Raw genomic sequence first — 21,433 nt, 5'->3', positions numbered from 1 at the left:
ATCCCCGCTGGCCAGGAGGCCACCGCCATCATCCTCGCTGGGACAGAGAGGACCGCCAGCACAAGCCCCACTGGGCTAGAGAGGACCGCCAGCACAAGCCCCGCTGGGACAGAGAGGACCGCCAGCACAAGCCCCGCTGGGACAGAGAGGACCGCCAGCACAAGCCCCGCTGGGACAGAGAGGATCGCCAGCACAAGCCCCGCTGGGCTAGAGAGGACTGCCAGCACAAGCCCCGCTGGGACAGAGAGGACCGCCAGCAGCTGAGTCACTGCAAAGGAGCCCGCCACCTCAAGCACCGCTGAACAGGACACCACCGCCTCAAGCACCGCTGAACAGGGCACCCCGCCTCAAGCACCACTGAACAGGGCACCGCCGCCTCAAGCACCGCTGAACAGGGCACCGCCACCTCAAGCACCACTGAACAGGGCACCGCCGCCTCAAGCACCGCTGAACAGGGCACCGCCGCTCCAAGCACCGCTGAACAGGGCACCACCGCCTCAAGCACCGCTGAACAGGGCACCGCCGCCTCAAGCACTGCTGAACAGGTCACCGCCACCTCAAGCACCGCTGAACAGGGCATCGCCGCCTCAAGCACCGCTGAAAAGGGCACCGCCGCTCCAAGCACCGCTGAACAGGGCACCGCCGCCTCAAGCACCGCTGAACAAGGCACCGCCGCCTCAAGCACCGCTGAACAGGGCACCGCCGCCTCAAGCACCGCTGAACAGGGCACCTCCGCCTCAAGCACCGCTGAACAGGGCACCGCCGCCTCAAGCACCGCTGGCCCATGAGCGCCAAGGACACTGACGCTAATGACTCCGTCACAAGCAGGATGAAGCACTCTGGGCACCATGCCCCCTCCAGAACCAGTGGAGAGATACATCCACTACCTCTGTCCTTCGCAGGATGAAGCACTCGGGGCACCATGCCCCCTCCAGAACCAGTGGAGAGATACATCCTCTACCTCTGTCCTTAGCAGGATGAAGCACTCTGGGCACAGAGTCCCCTCCAGAATCAGTGGAGACTGTCATCCACTTGAGAGACTGTGGCTTTGCACTCCCCAGGATGGAACAGTGGGCAACCCACCCACTGTATAGACTTGAGAGACTGTGGCTTTGCACTCCCCAGGATTGAACAGTGGGCAACCCACCCACTGTATAGACTTGAGAGACTGTGGCTTTGCACTCCCCAGGATGGAACAGTGGGCAACCCACCCACTGTAGAGACTTGAGAGACTGTGGCTTTGCACTCCCCAGGATGTAACAGTGGGCATGTGGCCCTTTCGTGGATTTGGCGTCGTGCACTCAACCGGCTGAGGTGTCCCCCCTTTCCCTCCCCCTGAGGTGCCTGTTTTCTTGCTCTCTGATGCCCCTGCATTGTTCTCTCCATCATGGTCGGGGATCTTGTGTGGGCCTCGCCCATACCGTGTGGGCCCAGTGTTCCACGGACTTCATTGGAGCACTACCTGGACTACTAAGCTTGGTGTATATTTTGTTTAATGTGTATATATATTTTTTTGCCTACTTGATTTAAATATATGATAATGGTTAAACTCATTTTCTTTTGTCTTTGCATTCTTCCGGGGGGGGGGGGGGTTGGGGGGGTAACTATCGTGTATAAATATGTATTAGTGTGTGTGTTGTAGTGGGTGAGGGTGGGGGTGGGGGTTGTTGCGTGTGTGTGTCCCTGTTTTTTCCCTCCCCCCTCCCCTGTGTCGTAGGTGCTGTACTCACCGTGGTCTTCGCCGCCGGCGTTCGTGCTCCTGGTAGAGGAGCAGGAAGACTATCGCAGGGAGAATTTGGAGTTCCGGCTCCATGGTGTTCTGGTTCCTCGTAGGGTGTGTAGAGGTGAGTGTTTTCCCTTCGAAATCCTGTTTCCGCCGTGTTTTTATCCGCGGTGAATCCGCCCCGGAAAAGGTGGCGAATTGGTAGGTTGTGATACTGTGGCCATTACTTTGTCTTCCGCCTGTCTGTTGGCAGTGACCGCCAAGCTGTTTGTCTGTACCGCTGTGGCGGTCGGAGTGTTAAAGTGGCTGTCTTTGTTAGCGGTTTTCGCCACGGTCGTAATTGCAATTTTTTTACCGCCGGCCTGTTGGCGGTCTTAACGCCGCTTTAACACCAACCGCCAGGGTTGTAATGACCACCTATGTTTTTTAAATTCTATTTCCTAACTATCATGTCCCTGTAACCTTTGTTTTTTCCCTTGAATTTTTATATTTTGTTAACATAAAGCAATTTTAGTTACTATATGCTAATCCAACCCTGTGCCACGCACAGCCTTTGGCCGTGTGTGCCGCAGGTTGGCCGCAGGCCAGGCCCTGCGGCTAACCCCCTCTAACCACCCAACCCCTCTCCACGCATGCCCTTTGGGCATGCACTAAGGGGGTTGGCCACAGGGCCTGGTCTGCATCCAGGCCCTGCAGCCAACCCCCTATAACCACATAACCCATCCCATGCACGGCCTTTGGACAGATGCTGCGTGGGTTGGCTGCGGCAAGTTCGCAGCACCATGGCACAGCAGGGGAGAGCCAGGCCCCCATCTGTCAGCTGCCTTCCCTGTGTAACGCAGTGACGTCAAGACGTGCAGCCCATGTCATATTTTCGGAGGTGGAGGTGGCTGCCTTGGTCTTTCATGTGCAGCTCCACCTCCCCTACACATTGGCAGCAGGCAGCAGGCCCTGATCTGGGTATGGCCTCTGGGAGCACCATCAGCACTGGTAAAGGGTGGGCTGGGCTGTGCGCCGCAGCTTTGGGGTCCGGCACACCCAGCAACAGCTGACACAGCGGTGGGCTGACATCCTGGATCGGGAGACGGACCTGCTCAACCTGCTAGGCGTCGAGGTTGCAGGGCTCAGTGAGTAAAAATCAATTATTAGTTGTGCTCTATGCTATTAGTTTCTTCCAAAATAGCAACCATGCTGCTCAGTAACACACAGGTAAGTTAACTTTATGTTACAAATATAATATGGTGTGATCGTCATCTAGACAGATGCTTATTGCAACCTAATTGTACTTCTTTTTGGCGCTTGCTTGGGCTGATTAGGAAGTAATGCAGAGACTCCTCCTGAGTCCTGTGTCCTGTCAAAGATAGTCATTGTTAATATATTAGTTTTAGTGATTTTACATGTTCTCTCAGTTCGTGGTGCCTTTCTTTTTTGTAGCTCATACAGTTACAATTGGCGAACAATTTCCTAGTGATTTGTAGTAGTTTTGCATGCATCCGATCTCATGCATTGAGAGATTGATAATAAGATGAGAGCTGTAGAAATAATTCATTGCAAGTTATTAGTAATTCCAAAATGTTGTTTAGGAAATTAGGAATAAGGTTAGGAAATTTGAAATAGGAGGATGATCCTTGATACTAATATTATTATATTATCCAGGCCCCCTGAACCTCTGATGTAGAAATGTTACTGCATTTGCCTTAGCCTTGAAAAAAAAGTAATATTCTTTGAGAGATTATTTATTAACGGTACCACAAACCGTTTCAATTTATTTTTCTTACATCATCCATCATCCAGGGGCAGGAGGAGGGCTGTTGAGGTGGGTGAGACAGCTGAAGGTGGCCACTCCACAAGTGCCGAGGTAGATAAGTCTGCAGACCCCAGTAAATCCTCCTTTTGTTGTTAATATTTATATTTATTTCCCTAACGTTTCCCACTCCACACTATTTTCTACCTTCTTACTGTGCCTGTCTCCTATTGTTTTCCAACTTCACTTCGATTTATCTGTTTTGTAAAATCTTCTTATTCCTGCATTATTCTATTTACTTATTTTGTATACTTCGAGTTTCTTTACTTCGAACTGTCTGGCTATGTTAGTCTGTCTGTAGCTTCCTTCTTCTGCTTCCCTCTCCCCTTATTTATCTTAGCTTGTGGAGTGGTGGTATGGCTCAGAGAACACATGTGCTGAAGATTGCTTACCCATGTAAGATATTCTACACATGTTTTGTGTGAAGTAGGCAGAGTGAACAGAGTCCGGCTTAGAGGAATTCCAGGGAGTTGAAAAAAAAAACTCAGTGTAATTCGGCAAAGCTGGATTTCTGTGCCCCACAAAGTCCTCCTGAATGCACCCATCTCAGAAGCGCTAAGCAGGGGCAGGCCTGGTCACCCAGGCCCGACCCTGCTTTAGAGCTTCCAAGATGAATGTATACAGGATGGCCGTAGGCAGTGAAAGCTGCTGTTTCAGGCCTCTTGTGCACCAGCCTGTCCCATGTACAGTTACCACGGGGCAGATCGGTGCACAAGAAGCCTGAAAAAAACACTTTTCTTCTGCTGCCTATGGCCCTTGTGAAAGCTGCTGTTTCAGTCTTTATTTGTGCAACACAAACAAAAAAAGAGAAGAGGACTTACCTGGGGCTTCCCCGGGGGTCCTCCTCTCCGACGAGTCCTTCTCTCAGAGTAGCTGCCTCCCTCCTCTGCTCTGGCGCACGATGTAGCCCAGTTATGAGCTGCACATTGCAAGCGCAGACTGTCTGGCCAGCAGAGTGCCCCGGGTGAGCTCCGCTTGGCTGGCAGGGCCAGTGGAGTTTTTTGGACAAGCACAGAGTTCTATGACAGACCCCTAGTTATAACAAATTCCCAAACAACAAAATGCCCACCTGATATTTTGATCAGAGAGAATCTGTACCCGAAATATAGTAATGTATTTTCAGTTGTATTTTGGTATTAGAAAATAAACAATAGGGGGGGGGGGCGTATGTGGTGTCTAAATTGTGCAATTTGTTTTCTAGTGGCACCGACCACCAGTGCCGGGACCAGCAGAGGCATCACAAGCACTGACGCGGCTGTGGGAGCGGATATGGGGGGAGTCTCTGCGGAAGCAGTGGCAGGTGGTGGTAAGTCCTATTGCTTCCTTATTGACATTTAGTAATATAGCCACTACAAGGGTGTAGTAGTGTTGTGGACTCACTCGTTAAAACCCTGCTTTTGCAGATGCTTTTGCAGATGCAGCGGGAGCTAAGTAAGTATTGGGCTCTTCTATCTGCAACTCAACAGACTTAGGTTTATAAAATGAACTTGAACTCTGTTTTGTAAAATCAATGAAAGGAAGGAAGCAGAATGGATGGGTAAAATATAATATGAGTGAAAGGGCATGTGTGTGGATGAAAGGGTGCATAACAATCATCTACGTGGGTGATGAGGAGGATGATAGTACGCATGTATGAGTGAAGGATGGATGAAAGGGTAAATGGGTGAACGATGCCAGGCCAGGTGGGTGAAAGGGTATGGGTTAAAGGATTCCATGCCTGGATGGGTGACTGGCTCCTCGTGTGGGTCAGATCTCTGGATGGGTGAATGGATGAAAGGATGAATGTGTGGGTATTGGCTAAATGTATGTTGGCAAAAGGTTAGTTGGAAAATAGTGAAGGACTGGATGAGGGAATGCAAAGCTTAGCTGAAATGATGAGTATCAAAGCCAAGGGTAAAGAAGAATAAGAGCACTAGAAGACGAATTTGCAATGATGATGAATAGATAAATGCTTGGAATGAAGAAACAAGAAGGCTTTTCTAGATGGGGCATTCTGCTCACCCACTTTACTTGCTTGGAATGGTTTTCATTAAAGGTTTGATGCAGAGGTTTGGATGGTATTTCAGAATATTCCCTTGACTCACAGTATTTTTCAAGCAAGGCAGGTAATAATATGTATCCCAGCAACCATTAGACACCGCCTTCCTCCTTCGCTATGGCCTTTTACCAGTGCCACCCATGATGACCTGACAGCTCCATGGTTCAATGTTGGCTGTGAAATGTTGGCACTGCAATGCTGGCTGTGCAATGTGCATCAGTCAATTCAAGTTAAGTTAATGTGTCAAACACTTTTCAATGCATGGCAATGCTACAAAAAAGTGTGTTTCCCAGTTTCCTCCCAGTGCCCACTGTGTCAGTCACTTCCTAGTACTTCACTCCGTTAATCTTTCTTAAGTTCTGTCCCAGACTTTAGAATAATTTGGGAAAATCAATCTTTGGTTCCGCCACATTTTTCAAGCCAAGTGATAAATATAATTCATTATGGCTTCCATGATGATGATGAGGAACTGATTGATCTGTAAAGTGTGTACTTGTAGTTGAGTACGTTAAGACGATTCCTTTCCTTACTCCATAGCAAATGTATATATGTTTGCAAACAAATTAGTTATTACAATGTGTGGTGGAAGAGGGGCCTGAGAACAGTGAGAAAAGTGGTCCATAAGAAAGTGCCTTGATTTTCCTGAATGGGAAAGTCTTTGACGATGCAAATGCACCACATACAATCTAAATCCCATTTCTTAATCCTTTCTCTCTACTGCAGTGCATCGCTTTTTCCACCACCTACTTATGGCAGACATCTGCATGATTGATTATATTATGTGGCATGTTTTGTTCTTAGTATTCATCAGCCTTGAGGCCCAGGTACAAAGAAGAACAGGGCCATTGGAATAAAATAATTTTCTAGTACAGCTGCCCCAGCTGCAGACAGTAACGAGTAGGACTATTACGCCAGCTGAGCTAGCAATGCCACCATTAATTTAGCACAACAGTAGAGAGAAGAATACTTGTACTCCATGGTGCATACTATGACTGTGATGGTTATCACCTTCAAATTGAATAGCCTGAGGTGACCACCAAATGAACTGTTACTGTGTTACTTCGCTACATGATTTTAAACAAGTGCTTTGCTCAGAGCATTGTTTACAATTTCTCTTTTTCCTTTCTTGATATAGCTATTCCTGCTAGTACACCATCACGGCAGGAAATAGCAGCCCGGCTGCGGTGGATGAAGCTGGATGCCATACGTGCCGAGTACCAGTGTGTGGTGGTCCTCGAGGAAGAGGAGAAGGAGGCAGCAGGTACTGGTACTCATGTCCTCAGCCAGGCCCCAGTGCCTCCAGCCCAGCAACACCTACGCCGCAGTGCCAGGGCAGCTGCCAGCTGTCACATCATCCCTGCTACCCCCTAAGATTGTCTTCAAATGACGCATCTTGCAGCGGCTGAAACAGCTAGAGTCCCGTCAGGCACGTATGGAGGGGCTCCTCAGGAGATTCCTGGCCTGCCTGTAGTGCCTCCTCTGCCTCTTTTTTATCCTTTTATTTTGGTGGGTGGGTCTTGTTGTGGGTGGAGAGGGTGGGAATGGGTTTTTGCAGGACTTTTCTTTTTAATATTTTGAACAATGCCATAGACAATTGGACATATTATTTCTCTTTTGGACATTCTTTGGGGAAGGGTCAATTGCTTGAGGATAGGGATGGGAAAGTTGTGGGTGGAAGGGGTGGATATTTATTTATTATTATTTTTGCTAGGGAGGGGGTTAAATAAATAGTTATGTACAGTTTTTTATGCCTAAAATCTTTTTTTGGGGTGTTTTACTTCTCACTGCTGCCTTTATGTAGCGTGTTTTCTAAATCTACTGATAGTGTATTCCTTTTAGCACAACATGTTCTTCAAATCTGCTGATAGTGTATAAGAATTATTTATGCAGTTAGGTAACCTTGTCCCAATACTCTTCTAGTCTCTACAGTTCATTCTTCAAAATTTGACCCATAGGAGTGGGGTGGAGAGAAATTCAATTGCCAATTATATTGCCCAAACTAAAGGTACGACAATTCTCCATAATTATGTTGCCTGAATGGATGAAGGGAGGGCTGCATGGTTTCTCAAGGTACCATGGTGGTGTGGCAGTAGCATGTTAGCGTACTAACAGTGACGGCATCGGAAGCAAGGTCCCACTCTTCCTAGGTGAACTGAAATGAAGACCCTGCACACTGACTTGAGGTTGCTTCTACCATATTCACCCCACCTAGTGTGATATTAATCAATAGTGTAAATTATGAAGTTACACCTCAATCAATCACACAGCCCAGGGGAAGTGGGTTTGGGATTTGATGAATGGATGGGGAAGGAATTTTGGGAAAGGCGTGACAAAAAGACAAACCCAACAGAAACACAATATTCACCTGGGAAATTATTAATAGCCTGTTGTGGGAGGAATAGAAAAAGAAAAACATGAATATGCATGACACAGATAATTTAACATTCTGCCAGCCCCAGTGAGACTCAAGTTGTATATTTCTAAAAATGTTTGGTCAGCTACGTTTGCAAAATAGTACATAATATAATAATTAATCTTGGGGTGAAGGTAAGACACACAAGACAAAGAATATTGAAAGAAAAATGATACTAGTCTGTATTGCCAAATTGGATGGTGCATCTGCAATCTTCTGGGATTGCACCATCAATCTTTTTGGGTGCCTGAATGAAGCAGACCGATAAGGTAAGCATGAGTGTTATGGTGCAGGAGAAGAGAAGGCCTGTGAATTGTAAAACCAAAATGATTATCATCATGATATTGTAGAATAAAGAAGTATGGAAGTAAGAAGTATGAAGGTAAGCTTCATGAGGAGTAGTGTACCAAGAAGACTTGGGTGGCAGAGCAAGAGCAAAGACCTTTGCAATCATCCAGCAACAATCACAGACAGGTGTCAGCCTGTATCGGGGTGATCTAACTCACAACTGTAATGCTCATCTTAACATTTAGCCTAGAGCACTGCATAATGTGACGTTAGTATCATTCATCACGTCTTTATATTTGGGTGGCGGGTTATAAGTTTGAGCCAGCCAGCAGACACACACAGCAGCATTGCATTTCCCAAATCAAGTAATTGACACACCTCTCACCACCAGTCCACAGATTGGAGTAGGCATCTTAGACTCCTCCTCACATCACCCATGTTGATTTCCATGTAGTTGATAACTTCCTTATTTTGGCAGTTGTTTAAGTTGTCATATCATGCTCTTATTCCTACCATAATACTCAAGTCCAGACTCTGATTAAATATTATTATGTCCAACTCCTGTCCATACCAACTGCTATTGTGAGTCACAGTCTCAGTTACGACCCGTTGAGATAGAACGACCTGTAACTGTTTAACAAGGGGAACATTGTTTATTAGCTAAATGGATTGGTCTGGTCTTCTTTGACAAATGTGAACCAGAAAGCAGCGCGCTAGAAAACAAAGCAGTGTGAAAGCACCGGCAAACAAATTTCAGTAAGTGTGAAAGGGGAAAGAGAAAAAAACATCACCTTCAGAAGAAAAAAAAAATCACCAATTATTATTTTTATTCTACCAACATTGTGAATCAATCACAACACAAACAAAAGCCAGCATAATATATTTAGACAATATAAACACCCACTCTCACTATCTGCCACCACTAGACATGATGAGTCACACCAATCATCTCAATTCTCAACACTGAAACAAGTATCCCTCATATCAATTGTTGAGACATATATAGCATTACTTACCTATTCCAATCAAGGATAGTGGCACATTGCTGATCCTCTTTGATTCAGGAAACGAAACACACATTTGACAGTAAATTGTAAATCAAATATCCTGGGCAGTCCCGCTAGGGGACAAAAGAAAGGATAGGCACAGAATAGAGGCAGGCATTGTCTCTCAAATCTCCTTGAAGTGATTTTGGTGGGTTTGGGGGCTTCTTCAATGTACGTTGGTCCAACTACAATTCAGCCATACATGTGCCTTAAACGGTTGGTGTTCATTAGTCATTTAGACAGAAAGAAACAATATACACTCATAAGGTTCCCACAGCTAGCTATTGATTTTTACCAAAGCTGTTCATAATGGAAAGTAGAAAGCTCTATGGTGCCCCAGGTCTAGTCAGGGAAGTAGAGTTCATCCTCAGACTCAGGTGATTCACCCAGAAGTTGGTCATCTAACAAACTACCATTACCTGACCAATCAGCACCCTCATCTACCTCCTGTTGTACTTTAGGTATGCTGTAATTTGGTGGTATAAAGTGCTGATTCATTTTGATCATGGTCACTCTCTCAACATTTTGGGGTGAGAGACTGGTCCTTCTCGCTGTCACAAGTGCACCAGATCAACTGAACACACGCTCAGCAGACAAATTGGATACAGGGCAAGCCAGATACTTTATTGCCAGCCTGCTGAGCACTGTCCATTGGCGCCTCTTCCCATACCAATACACCAATGGGTTTTGATCCAGATAGACCTTCGTTGGGTCATCCACGTAGGCCTGGACCATCCACCATTTTAACTATGTATTGTGTTTTCAGCCTCCTTCCAGTTAGTGACAGAAATTAGTGTGAAACCAATGGTGGGTCCTGGACAGCTAAACATTTCTGAAAAGTAGACAAAATTCTGAATTCAGCAAGGGGTCATTTTTGTAGATCATTCAAGATTTCCCTGTAGACAGTTAAAATAAAAAAATATTGAAATTGAGATGAAAAAAAGCAGCAATTTCAGTCAACGATTTCTTCTGTAACTTTTCCCAGCTATGGCAGATTTTTAAAAGCAATATACCATTACATCTGCTGGACTCTTCTGGTTGTGGGGGTATGTAGGACTTGTAGGTTCATCACAAACCCAGAAAACCCAGAGCCAATACATGAGCTGCACATTAAAATGGGTTTTCATTGTATATCAGGCATACAGCAATTCATTTGGTTAAATATAAAGAGTGAAAAATAGGTATCAAGGAAACCTATGTATTTCTGAAATGGGTACAAGATAGGGAGTTTAGAAGCAGTGGTTATTTTCACATCTCAGAATTCAGGAATCCTCATACTAGCATTTGAATTACAGGGCATTCCTCAAAATGACTTCTTTCTTACACACTGTCTTACATTTTGAAGGCAAAAATGTAGAGAAAGACAATGGATAATAACACTTATTTTTCTATTCTGTATTCCCCCAAGTCTCCCAATAAAATAGTACCTCGCTTGTGTGGGTAGGCCTAGTACCCACAACAGGAAACACTCCAAAACGCAACATGGACACTTCATATTTTTCCATTGAAAACTGATGTGTTTTTTGCAAAGTGCCTATCTGTGTATTTTGGCCTCAAAACCAGCCAGCACCTAGGGAAACCTACCAAACCTGTACATTTTTGGAAAGTAGACACCATGATGAATCCAGGATTGTGGGTCTTTCACTGGGTTCTGTCACCCAGAATCCTTTTCAAACCTCAAAATGGGGCTAAAAACACTTTCCTCTCGCATTTCGGTGCTGAAAAGTTCTGGAATCTGATGGGAGCCACAAACTTCATTCTACCCAGCATTCCCTCAAGTCTCCCAATAAAAATGGTACCTCACTTGTGTGGGTAGGCCTAGTGTCAGCGACAGAAATGCCCCAAAACACAACGTAGACACATCACATTTTTCTAATGAAAATGGATGTGTTGTTTGCAAAGTGCCTAGCTGTGGATTTTGCCCTCTATGTCAGCTGGCACCTAGGGAAACCTACCTATTGAGGGGAACACTGGGTGGTAGGAAATGTGTGCTGGCATGGTGATCCTACACAGAAAAGTTAGGAAAATTTGTTTTTCTAAGCAAAATTTGAGGTTTACAAGTGAGTGTGGGTAAGAAAATGTTGGGGGATCCACTCAAGCCACACCTCCTCTAGTTTTTGAGCTTATCTAGAGGTTGTACATTTTCCCTAGAGAAGCAGCGAGCATGCTACCAAGACTCTTACTTTTGTGAAGTTACAAACACCCAAATTGTGAAAAGAAACACCCTAAGGTTTTGTTAAAAAGACCCCCCACCCTCAAAATTAGTTGGTGGCATGCTTCATCACTGGAGTCTCACCCAAGACACCTAGCATGTCACGGGTGTGCTTCGATACCTGATTACAGCGGAGCGGGTTTTTAGTTTACCTCACACATACTGGTTGGGTTTGGCACGATGGTGAGTGATGGTTCAATAGATAACATTTTATTAACAAGAGATTTCACAAAAATGAAATGCACTGTTAACAACGTGCCAAAAAATTGAACCAACGACTTATAGCTCATGAGCTGTAAAGCCATGTCAAGGCACCAACCGCTTTATAATCATTTCACACACCTTCCATACGTGACATGTACAAGACCATTCATGCAGCCAGCAAACACACCAGCTGACAGAGTCTGTGGACTGGTGTTTGGCTAGGAGTGTGTTGTAGTGACCAACAGCAAGTCACTATTTACACTTTCAGCCAAGCGCCAACTCACACACACCGCAAGCCAAGTGCCATTACACGCATGCCGCCGGCCAAGCACCACTCCACACACACCACCATCACTTTTTTAAACAAAAACAAAACACTAATTATAAATAAGTACAAAACTATAAACACAAAAGCTCTAACTAAATACATGACAGTAATGCCAACCGAGAAACTGAACAAAAAGTATAAAACAATACAGAACAGGCAGTTCACTTTTAAGGTATTTCCCAATAACTCTTCTGGGTGTGGTAACTTCTGAAACAGCCGGCCACACACAGCCCAGGCATAGAAGGACAATCAAGGCATTACGTATGAGTCTCCCTCCGGATACCTCTTTGGGCACAGACTCTACATTTCTTAGCGGGAAAGTCTTTTTTGGGCATGGGAGGAATGTGATCAGGAAAGTGGTGATCTTTCTATCTAGCCACATCCTCCACCACTGCTTCCCAAGGAATTCTTGCCTGTTCCACTACAACAACGCTCTCTATCACAGACTCCTGAACTTAACAAATGTAATCTTTGACTCAGGAGAACAATCTCTGAACACAACAAAGCATTAAAAGTTTCTAAATGGAAGAGAAGTATAGCCAACTTCTTATACCAAACGTCAGCCTTACGAACAGCAGTGTAAGGTTCCAACCTCTGATCCACTCTATCTACACTACCTATGTGCTTATTGTAGTCTAAAATGCTCACATGTTGGCACACTTCAGCAACCCGACCCCAAACAGTCACAGGTGAAGGACGCTTATCATGGATGGTAGTCAGCATGTAGGCATCTCTTCTGTCTGCAAATTTCACAGCTAGCAGCTCGTGATTACGCAAGCCGCTGAACTGTCCCCTCTCAAGTTTGTTTCACACAAGCTTCCTTGGATAGTCTTTACAGTTAGAGTGACAAGCAATAGTGTCCACTTTGAACAGTTCCCTGAACAATTACACACCAGTGTAGAAGTTATATAGGTGCAAATGGTGACCTTTGTTAAATATTCGTCTACCAAGTTCCCACACAATTTCCTCACTAGCTCCAAAAGTGGAATGAAAACCAGGGGGGTTAATACTGGAATCACTACCATTGTAGACCTGGAAATTCTAGACATATCCTGTACTACTCTCATATACATTTAAATTCCATAATGTGCCCTCTTGCTAGGCATGTATGGCCTAAAAACCAAACAGCCCTTGAACAGGACCAAAGACTCGTCCACAGCTATTTTTTTGCCTGGAACATGGATCTCTGAAAAACGATCTAAAAAGTAATCAAGGACGGGCCGAATCTTACAAAGACGGTCACAATCAGGGTGATCTTGTGACAACGCTAAAGCATTATCAACAAAATGCAGCATCTGAAGAAGAAGCAAAAAACAATTACAACTCATGATTGCAGGGAATATAGCCTTTGCAATCAAGGGACTAGTAGACCAATATGAAGACAGTGATGGCTTCCTTATCAGGCCTATCAAAAAGGTTAAACCCAAGAACTTCAACTCCTCCAGATTTGTGGGAATACACCAGGTAGCTCTAGACTGTGGCCCAAGTCTGGCACTGTTGTCCCTCAAATAATGTTCAGCATAGAAATTAGTCTCTCAACAATCTCATCCAAAAATATATTGTCCATAAACAACTGAAAGAAATATATAGCAAAAAGTTTTCTGTATTCACTCTACACCTTACAACACCACTAAAGGCAGGCAACACTGGCTGCACCATGTTTTGGGCAACCAAGAGTCCAGCACTTCCAATGGGAAGCCTTTTGAGCCCCAAGCTGCAGTCCAGATGCCTCTTGCTGCACTATTGGCTCATCAGTGTCTTCTTCTAAAAGCAGCAATTCATCCGCACTGAGAGTGGCTTCATCATCAGATGATTCCTCTTGGACAGAACATTCACTGCCAGAATCCTGGCCTTTCTCCTCTGCCTCAGATGCAGAGTCAGTCTCATAATCATGGTCAGAGAAAGACTCGAAAAGCATATCAACAACCTGCTGAGGGGTCATCCTGCGGCTAGCCATAATCCTTACTACAACAAGTAACTTGACAAACCCAACACTGTAAAATAAGTAACAAAGTGTGGCTTGATCAAACAAAAAGCACAACTACTGGAATATAGCAATTACAAGGTAAAGTCAACCAAATCAAAACACCCAAAGACCTATACACTGTAAATACCACTCGCAAATAATGACAAAAATTAAAATAGTTATTATAAAACACTACGAAACTGCCAATCACCATTCAAATGCCATCCATACACATAGGGGGTCATTATGACCCCGGTGGTCCCGGACCATGCCGCCGGCATTGGCGGTAGTACCGCCAACAGGCTGGTTGTGCAAACCGCAATATTATGACCGTGGTTCATCCGCCATGGTCAGATCGCCGGTACCGCCAGGCCGCCGACAGCCGGCAGCCTGAGTCCCGCCATGGAAGGCTGGTGGTAAGGCAGTCTAAGGGTGCCCCTGGGGGCCCCTGCACTGCCCATGCACTTGGCATGGGCAGTGCAGGGGCTCCCAGACACAGCCCCATCGCTCTTTTCACTGCCCGTAATGCACGACGGGTGCTGCTGCACCCGCTGCACCTCAACAGTGCCTCCGGCTCGATTATGAGCTGGCTTCAATGTTGTTGTGACTCTTCCGCTGGGCCAGCGAGCGGAACCGCTGTTTCCGTCCGCTGGCCCAGCGGAAATGTCATAATCGGGTGCCAAACATACCTCCAGCACTGGCGGTATTTTGGCGCCAGTGGCATCGGCGGTCTTTTACAAAGACCGCTGATGTCATAATGAGGGCCATGGTCTACCAAACACCAGTCCATGCACACTGCCCACCATGGCGGTGATTCCTCCCATTGATGGCCAAAGTGCCACCCGGACCACGAGTGCGGCCTATCGACTGACCACGGCGTTTGCCATCTTCAGGCTGTCAGAACACCACACCTGCCCACCATATTTTGACATAGCAGACCACCAGGATTTCCGGGGCGGGACCACCACCACCAAAAGCCTGGCGGAAACGAATCATATAGAGGAGACACTCACCTCCAGGGACACACATGAGTCTGCGGTCACCATGGAACCCAAACTAGAATCCTTCCCGATACTGTACCTTGTGATGGCAGTCCAGGAGCAGCAACGCCGCCGCCGCCACTGAGTGCAGCCCCCTAGCAAACAAGGGAGGGAGGGAAAAGTGACACACCCACATGCTCAACACACACCATGCACACATACCACACACTGAGAACTATCTGCAGAGCAATTCAACAACAACATAACCCAGGAGCAAAGAAAGCCAGGACACATACCTTTGGTCCAACCACTGTAATTAGGTGGGAACAGCGACCTCAATAAAATAGAGTCAGTGGCTGTTGTTGTATGTGCTTCTGTGTGGTGGCTGTGTGTGTGCTTGTGGAGTGAAGTGTGGTGCCTGTGCTTGTCTGTGTGAGTCCTGTCTGATGTCGTGGGTGCATGCTAGTCTGATTGTGTGCATGGGGTGGGTGGGGGGAAAGGGCTTTGGACTGGGAACAGGTAGTTGGAGGGGAGACGGAAGAACCAGGGACACTGGCTGCCATCAAGGAGGAGGCCAGAGCCTGAAACAATCTCTGTAGGGCAGCCAATCCACTGTGAATGCCCTCCCGGTATGCATTGCATTGCTGCATCTGGGATGCCAGCCCCTGGATGGCATTCACAATGGTTGACTGCCCTACAGAGATGGTTCTCAGGAGGTCAATAGCCTCCTCAATGAGGGCAGCAGGACTGACCGGAGCAGGGCCTGTGGTGCCTTGGGTGAAGGAGACGCCCACCCTCCTGGGTGAGCGGGCACGGGCAACTGGGTGGGGGGCTACTGGGAGGGCGGTCCTGGTATGGGGGTGGCAGAAGATGTATTAGATGTAGTAACTTGGATGGTCTCAGAGGGGTCTGCCACCACCAGGGAGCTTCCATCGGAGGAGGAATCAGAGTCAGATGTCGGAGCTCCTTTCTCCCCTGTGCAGCTCCTCCACTCGCCGGTGCCCCTGCTCCTTCACCAGATGATGCTAATGCACACAAGGACTTGATGAGAAAAGGAGAGAGGGTGGGGGAGAGCCAATTACAGCAACAACAGCACATATGGCATACACATCACAATCACTCACTGGGACTAACACTGTGCACTATGAACCACAATGCCAAACCATTTCCTGGAAACAACAGCAGAAATTAACCCAAACACTACCATCTGCACACCTACTGAGACTCACTAAGCCATGTCTGCCATGGTATGCCAGCTACTTGCCATTACCAAATATACATACAACCCTACATAGCTAAACAGGACTCCAATATTAGCTAAACTGGCATACTTGGCATCCACTGACTAGAACCTTGCACTCAAACACCATGGTAGGAAACAAGAAAAAAATACCACACAGTGTGAACTCACCCCCTTGTGGCTGCTGTGCTGCCCTCAAGCACCCATCCAACTCAGGATTGGCCACCGTCAGTATGCAAAACATTATGGGGGGGTCAAGGTCTGACGGGCACCCCTCCCTCATTGGGAAGCTGTCTCCAGCTGGGCCTCTGCGGTCTTCGGGCCCAGCGTCTCGGGTCCTCCCACTGTTTCCCCCAGGGTCCGAACGTCCTAGGCAATGGCACACCACAACCCTTTCTTCTGATGGGCGCTGACCTAGATAGGGAGCACAGATGAATGGACACCATGAACTCAACCCTCCATTCTGTAACAGAAATAGCTTACATACTGCCTAGATCCCACATCAAGCCCACACCAGACCCGTACCTCCGCATTCACATTGCTTGCTGCAAAAATACTCTCCCCAAATGTCACTCTGCCAGCACACACATAAATCTTCATACAACCATGCCGCATCCAACGTACTCATAAGGTACTCACCTGTTGGTCTGGAGGCCCATACAACCGCCCATACAGCAGTAGGATTCCATCCACAAGCTTCTTCAACTCCTCCGATGTGAAGGCTAGGCCCCTTTTCCCTGTAGCACGGGCCATCGCGGGTTCCAGACACAGGACACAGCAGCACAAACAGTGGAGGTGTTGCCCCGTAGAGAGTCAGGAATCAAGTGGAGTGGGACAGAGAAAGTGATGGTGAACACTGTCACAGCCGGCGTTGATCATCATTGGTTCCTATGCTCCATAAACCTCCATGTTAACCAATGAGGAGTTGCACGGCGGTGCAGACTACCTTCCACCATGATGCCAAACGTCTGCGGCATTAGGTCATTTCCACCTGTCCCTACATACAGGGCAGGCGGTTGTCAATTCCTGATGCTGCAACTCATAGCAGACAATTTAATGTGTGTCATATGTACCAATCAATCAATCAATCAGTACATTTGTAGAGCACACTACTCACCTGCGAGGGTCTCGAGGCGCATGAGGGGGGGTGGGGGAGTTGCTACTGCTCGAACAGCCAGGTCTTGAGGTGTCCTGAAGGTCAGCAGGTCCTTGGTCTGCCGTAAGTGGATGGGGAGGGTGTTCCAGGTCTTGGCGGCGAGGGAGGAGAATGATCTGCCACCGGTTGTTGTCCTGTGGATGCGTGGAATGGTGGCGAGGGTGAGGTCGGCAGAGCGGAGCTGTCGGTTTGGGGTGTAGAAGGTAAGTCGTTCATTGAGGTATGCTGGCCCGGTGCTGTGGAGTGCTTTGTGGGCGTGGGTGAGGAGCTTGAAGGTGATCCTCTTGTTGACAGGGAACCAGTGTAGGTCTCTCAGGTGGGCTGTGATGTGGCTGCGGTGGGGGATGTCGAGGATGTGGCGTGCGGAGGCATTTTGTATGCGTTGCAGTCTTTTCTGGAGATTGCCCGTGGTTCCCACGTAGAGAGCGTTGCCATAGTCCAATCTGCTGCTGACGAGGGCCAGAGTGACAGTCCTTCTGGTTGCAGTGGGGATCCACCTGTAGATCTTGCGGAGCATGCAGAGGTTGTTGAAGCAGGAGGATGAGACAGTGTTGACTTGTTGGGTCATGGAGAGCGATGAGTCTAGGATGAAATCCAGGTTGCGTGTGTGGTTGGTGGGCGTCGGTGCGGCTTCCAGTGTGGTCGGCCACCAGGAGTGGTCCCAGGCGGAGGGGGTGGGACCAAGGGTGAGGACATCTGTCTTGTCCGAGTTCAGTATTAGGTGACTGGTCTCCATCCAGTTGGCAACGGCCTCCATTCCTTCGTGGAGGTTGGTTTTGGCGGTGGCAGGGTCCTTGGTGAGGGAGAGGATCAGCTGGGTGTCGTCGGCGTAAGAGACGATGTTGAGTTTGTGAGATCGGACGATGTTGGCAAGCGGTGCCATGTAGACGTTGAAGAGGGTCGGGCTGAGGAAAGATCCTTGGGGTACGCCGCTGATGGTCCTGGTGGCTTCAGATCAGAAGGGAGGGAGGCAGACTCTCTGGGTTCTGCCGGAGAGGAAGGAGGTGATCCATGTAGGAGGCTGGCCTGGCTTATAGTGGGTACCTAGTGGTACTTACACTTTGTGCCAGGTCCAGTTATCCCTTATTAGTAGATTAGAAGTGTTCTACCAGCTTAGGCTGATAGAGGTAGCTATAGCAGAGCAGCTTAGGCTGAACTAGGAAACATGCAAAGCTCCTACTATACCACTTATATCACTTAGCACTATAACATAAGAAAACACAATACTCAGAGTTACTAAAAATAAAGGTACTTTATTTTAGTGACAATATGCCAAATGTATCTCAGAGGATATACTCCCTTAGGAGGTAAGTAATATACACAAAATATACACACACAACCAAAATCAGGTAGGTAAACAGTTAGAAAAGTAGTGCAAACTGTAGAACACAATAGAATGCAATAGGGAAAAATAGGCCTAGGGGCAACACAAACCATATACTCCAAAAGTGGAATGCGAACCACAAATGGACCCCAGGCCTAGTGCAGTGTGTAGAGGGTCGCTGGGAGTGTAAGAAAACACTAAGGGTGTCCAAGATACCCCACCCCAAGACCCTGAAAAGTAGGAGTAAAGTTTCCCTACTACCCCAGAAAGACAGTAAAGTCGAGATAGGGGATTCTGTAAGGACCACAACTGACTGCAAAGCACTGAAGACGGATTCCTGGACCTGAGGACCTGTAAAGTAAGTGGACCAAGTCCAAGAGTCACGCAAGTGTCCAGGGGAGGGGCAGGAGCCCACTAAACCCCGGATGAAGGTGCAAAAGGGCTACCTCCGGGTGGAAGAAGCCGAAGATTCTGCAACAACGGAAGGTGCCAGGAACTTCTCCTTTGGTCAGAAGATGTCCCACGGCGTGCTGGAGGATGCAGAGTTGTTTCCACGCAGAAAAACCGCAAACAAGCCTTGCTAGCTGCAAGAGTTGCGATTGAAGGTTTTGGGTGCTGCCAGGGCCCAGGAAGGACCAGGAGGTTGCCCATTGGAGGAGGAGACAGAGGGGTTGCTCAGCAACACGGAGAGCCCACGCAGGAGCTGGAACTGGAGCAGTCAGCAGTCGATCCTTGGCAGAAGTCGAAGAGGGAAGTGCAGAGGAACTCTGGTGAGCTCTTGCATTTGTTATCTGGTGAGATACCCACAGGAGAGACCCTAAATAGCCCTCAGAGGAGGATTGGCTACAGAGAAAGGTAAGCACCTATCAGGAGGGGTCTCTGATGTCACCCGCTGGCACTGGCCACTCAGAGCTGTCCATTGTGCCCTCACACCTCTGCATCCAAGATGGCAGAGGTCTGGGACACACTGGAGGAGCTCTGGGCACCTCCCCTGGGAGGTGCTGGTCAGGAGAGTGGTCACTCCCCTTTCCTTTGTCCAGTTTTGCACCAGAGCAGGGCTGGGGCAATCCCTGAACCGGTGTAGACTGGCTTATGCAAGGAGGGCACCATCTGTGCCCTTCAAACCATTTCCAGAGGCCAGGAGAGGCTACTCCTCCCAGGCCCTTCACACCTATTTCCAAAGGGAGAGGGTGTAACATCCTCTCTCAGAGGAAATCCTTTGTTCTGCCTTCTTGGGACTGGGCTGCCCAGGCCCCAGGGGGGCAGAAACCTGTCTGGGGGTTGGCAGCAGAGAAAACCCCGGAAAGTTAGTTTGGCAGTACCCGGGCTCTATGCTGGAGACCCAGGGATGCATAAAATTGTCACCCCCAATACCAGAATGGTATTGGGGTGACAATTCCATGATCCTAGACATGTTTCATGGCCATGTTCAGAGTTACCATTGTGACGCTACATATAGGTGTTGACCTATATGTAGTGCACGTGTGTAATGGTCTCCCCGCACTCACAAAGTCCGGGCAATTTGTCCTGAACAATGTGGGGGCACCTTGGCTAGTACCAGGGTGCCCATACACTAAGTAACTTTGCACCTAACCTTCACTAAGTGCGGGTTAGACATATAGGTGACTTATAAGTTACTTACGTGCAGTGTAAAATGGCTGTGAAATAACGTGGACGTTATTTCACTCAGGCTGCAGTGGAGTCCTGTGTAAGAATTGTCTGAGCTCCCTATGGGTGGCAAAAGAAATGCTGCAGCCTATAGGGATCTCCTGGAACCCCAATACCCTGTGTACCTAGGTACCATATACTAGGGAATTATAAGGGTGTTCCAGTGTGCCAATCAGAATTGGTAAAATTAGTCACTAGCCTGCAGTGACAATTTTAAAAGCAGAGAGAGCATAAACACTGAGGTTCTGATTAGCAGAACCTCAGTGATACAGTTAGGCACCACACAGGGAACACATACAGGGCATACTTTATGAGCACTGGGGTCCTGGCTAGCAGGATCCCAGTGACACAGGCAAAAACAAACATACATAAAGTAAAAATGGGGGTAACATGCCTGGCAAGATGGTACTTTCCTACAATCCAGTCCAGGGTTTTGTTGTGGATCCATGCGTCGTGGAGGTGTGTGCGTAGGGTGTGGTGGCAGACGGTGTCAAAGGCAGCCAAGAGGTCCAAGAGGATAAGGGCCGCGGTCTCGCTTTTGTCCAACAGGGTCCTGATGACGTCGGTGGCGGGGATGAGGGCAGTCTCAGTGCTGTGGTTGCTGCGAAAACCGGATTGGGACGGGTCCAGAGTGTTGTTTTCCTCAAGGAGGTGGGTCAGTTGCCTGTTGACAATCTGGTGGCGGTCTCGAAGGAGCTGTTGATGATCATCCGGAGTTGGGAGGCGATGATGGAGCTCGCTTTGTTGAAGATGTTGTGGGGGCAGGGGTCGGATGGTGAGCCGGAGTGGATGGTGTTCATCATTTTGGTGGTGTCATTGTCACTGACCTGGGTCCAGGAGAGCAGGAGGTTGGTGTGGCTGGTGGGGCACTGAGTCTGAGGTGTTGGCAACTGCCGGTGGGGTCTTGGTGTTGAAGCTGTTGTGGATGTCTGTGATCTTGTGGTAAAAGATGGTGGCAAGGGAGTCGCAGAGGTCTTGCAAAGGTGGGATGTCGTTGGTGCTGGAGCTGGGGTGGGAGAGTTTCTTCACGATGTTGAAGAGCT

General features: G+C 47.9%; 1 long non-coding RNA gene across 1 annotated transcript in view; it reads left to right on the top strand.

Moving 5' to 3' along the window:
* Positions 1-6,891, top strand: part of LOC138299939 (uncharacterized) — a 143,372-nt gene extending 136,481 nt beyond the window's left edge. Inside the window, exons 2-3 of the long non-coding RNA XR_011204882.1 lie at positions 4,729-4,833; positions 6,701-6,891. This is a non-coding gene — a long non-coding RNA (uncharacterized lncRNA). The remainder of the gene's footprint in view (positions 1-4,728; positions 4,834-6,700) is intronic.
* Positions 6,892-21,433: the final 14,542 nt, after the last annotated feature.

The sequence above is a fragment of the Pleurodeles waltl genome, chromosome 1_1 (genome assembly GCF_031143425.1).
Source record: "Pleurodeles waltl isolate 20211129_DDA chromosome 1_1, aPleWal1.hap1.20221129, whole genome shotgun sequence".
Taxonomy (NCBI): Eukaryota; Metazoa; Chordata; class Amphibia; order Caudata; family Salamandridae; genus Pleurodeles; species Pleurodeles waltl.
This window is presented reverse-complemented; position numbering and strand designations above follow the sequence as displayed.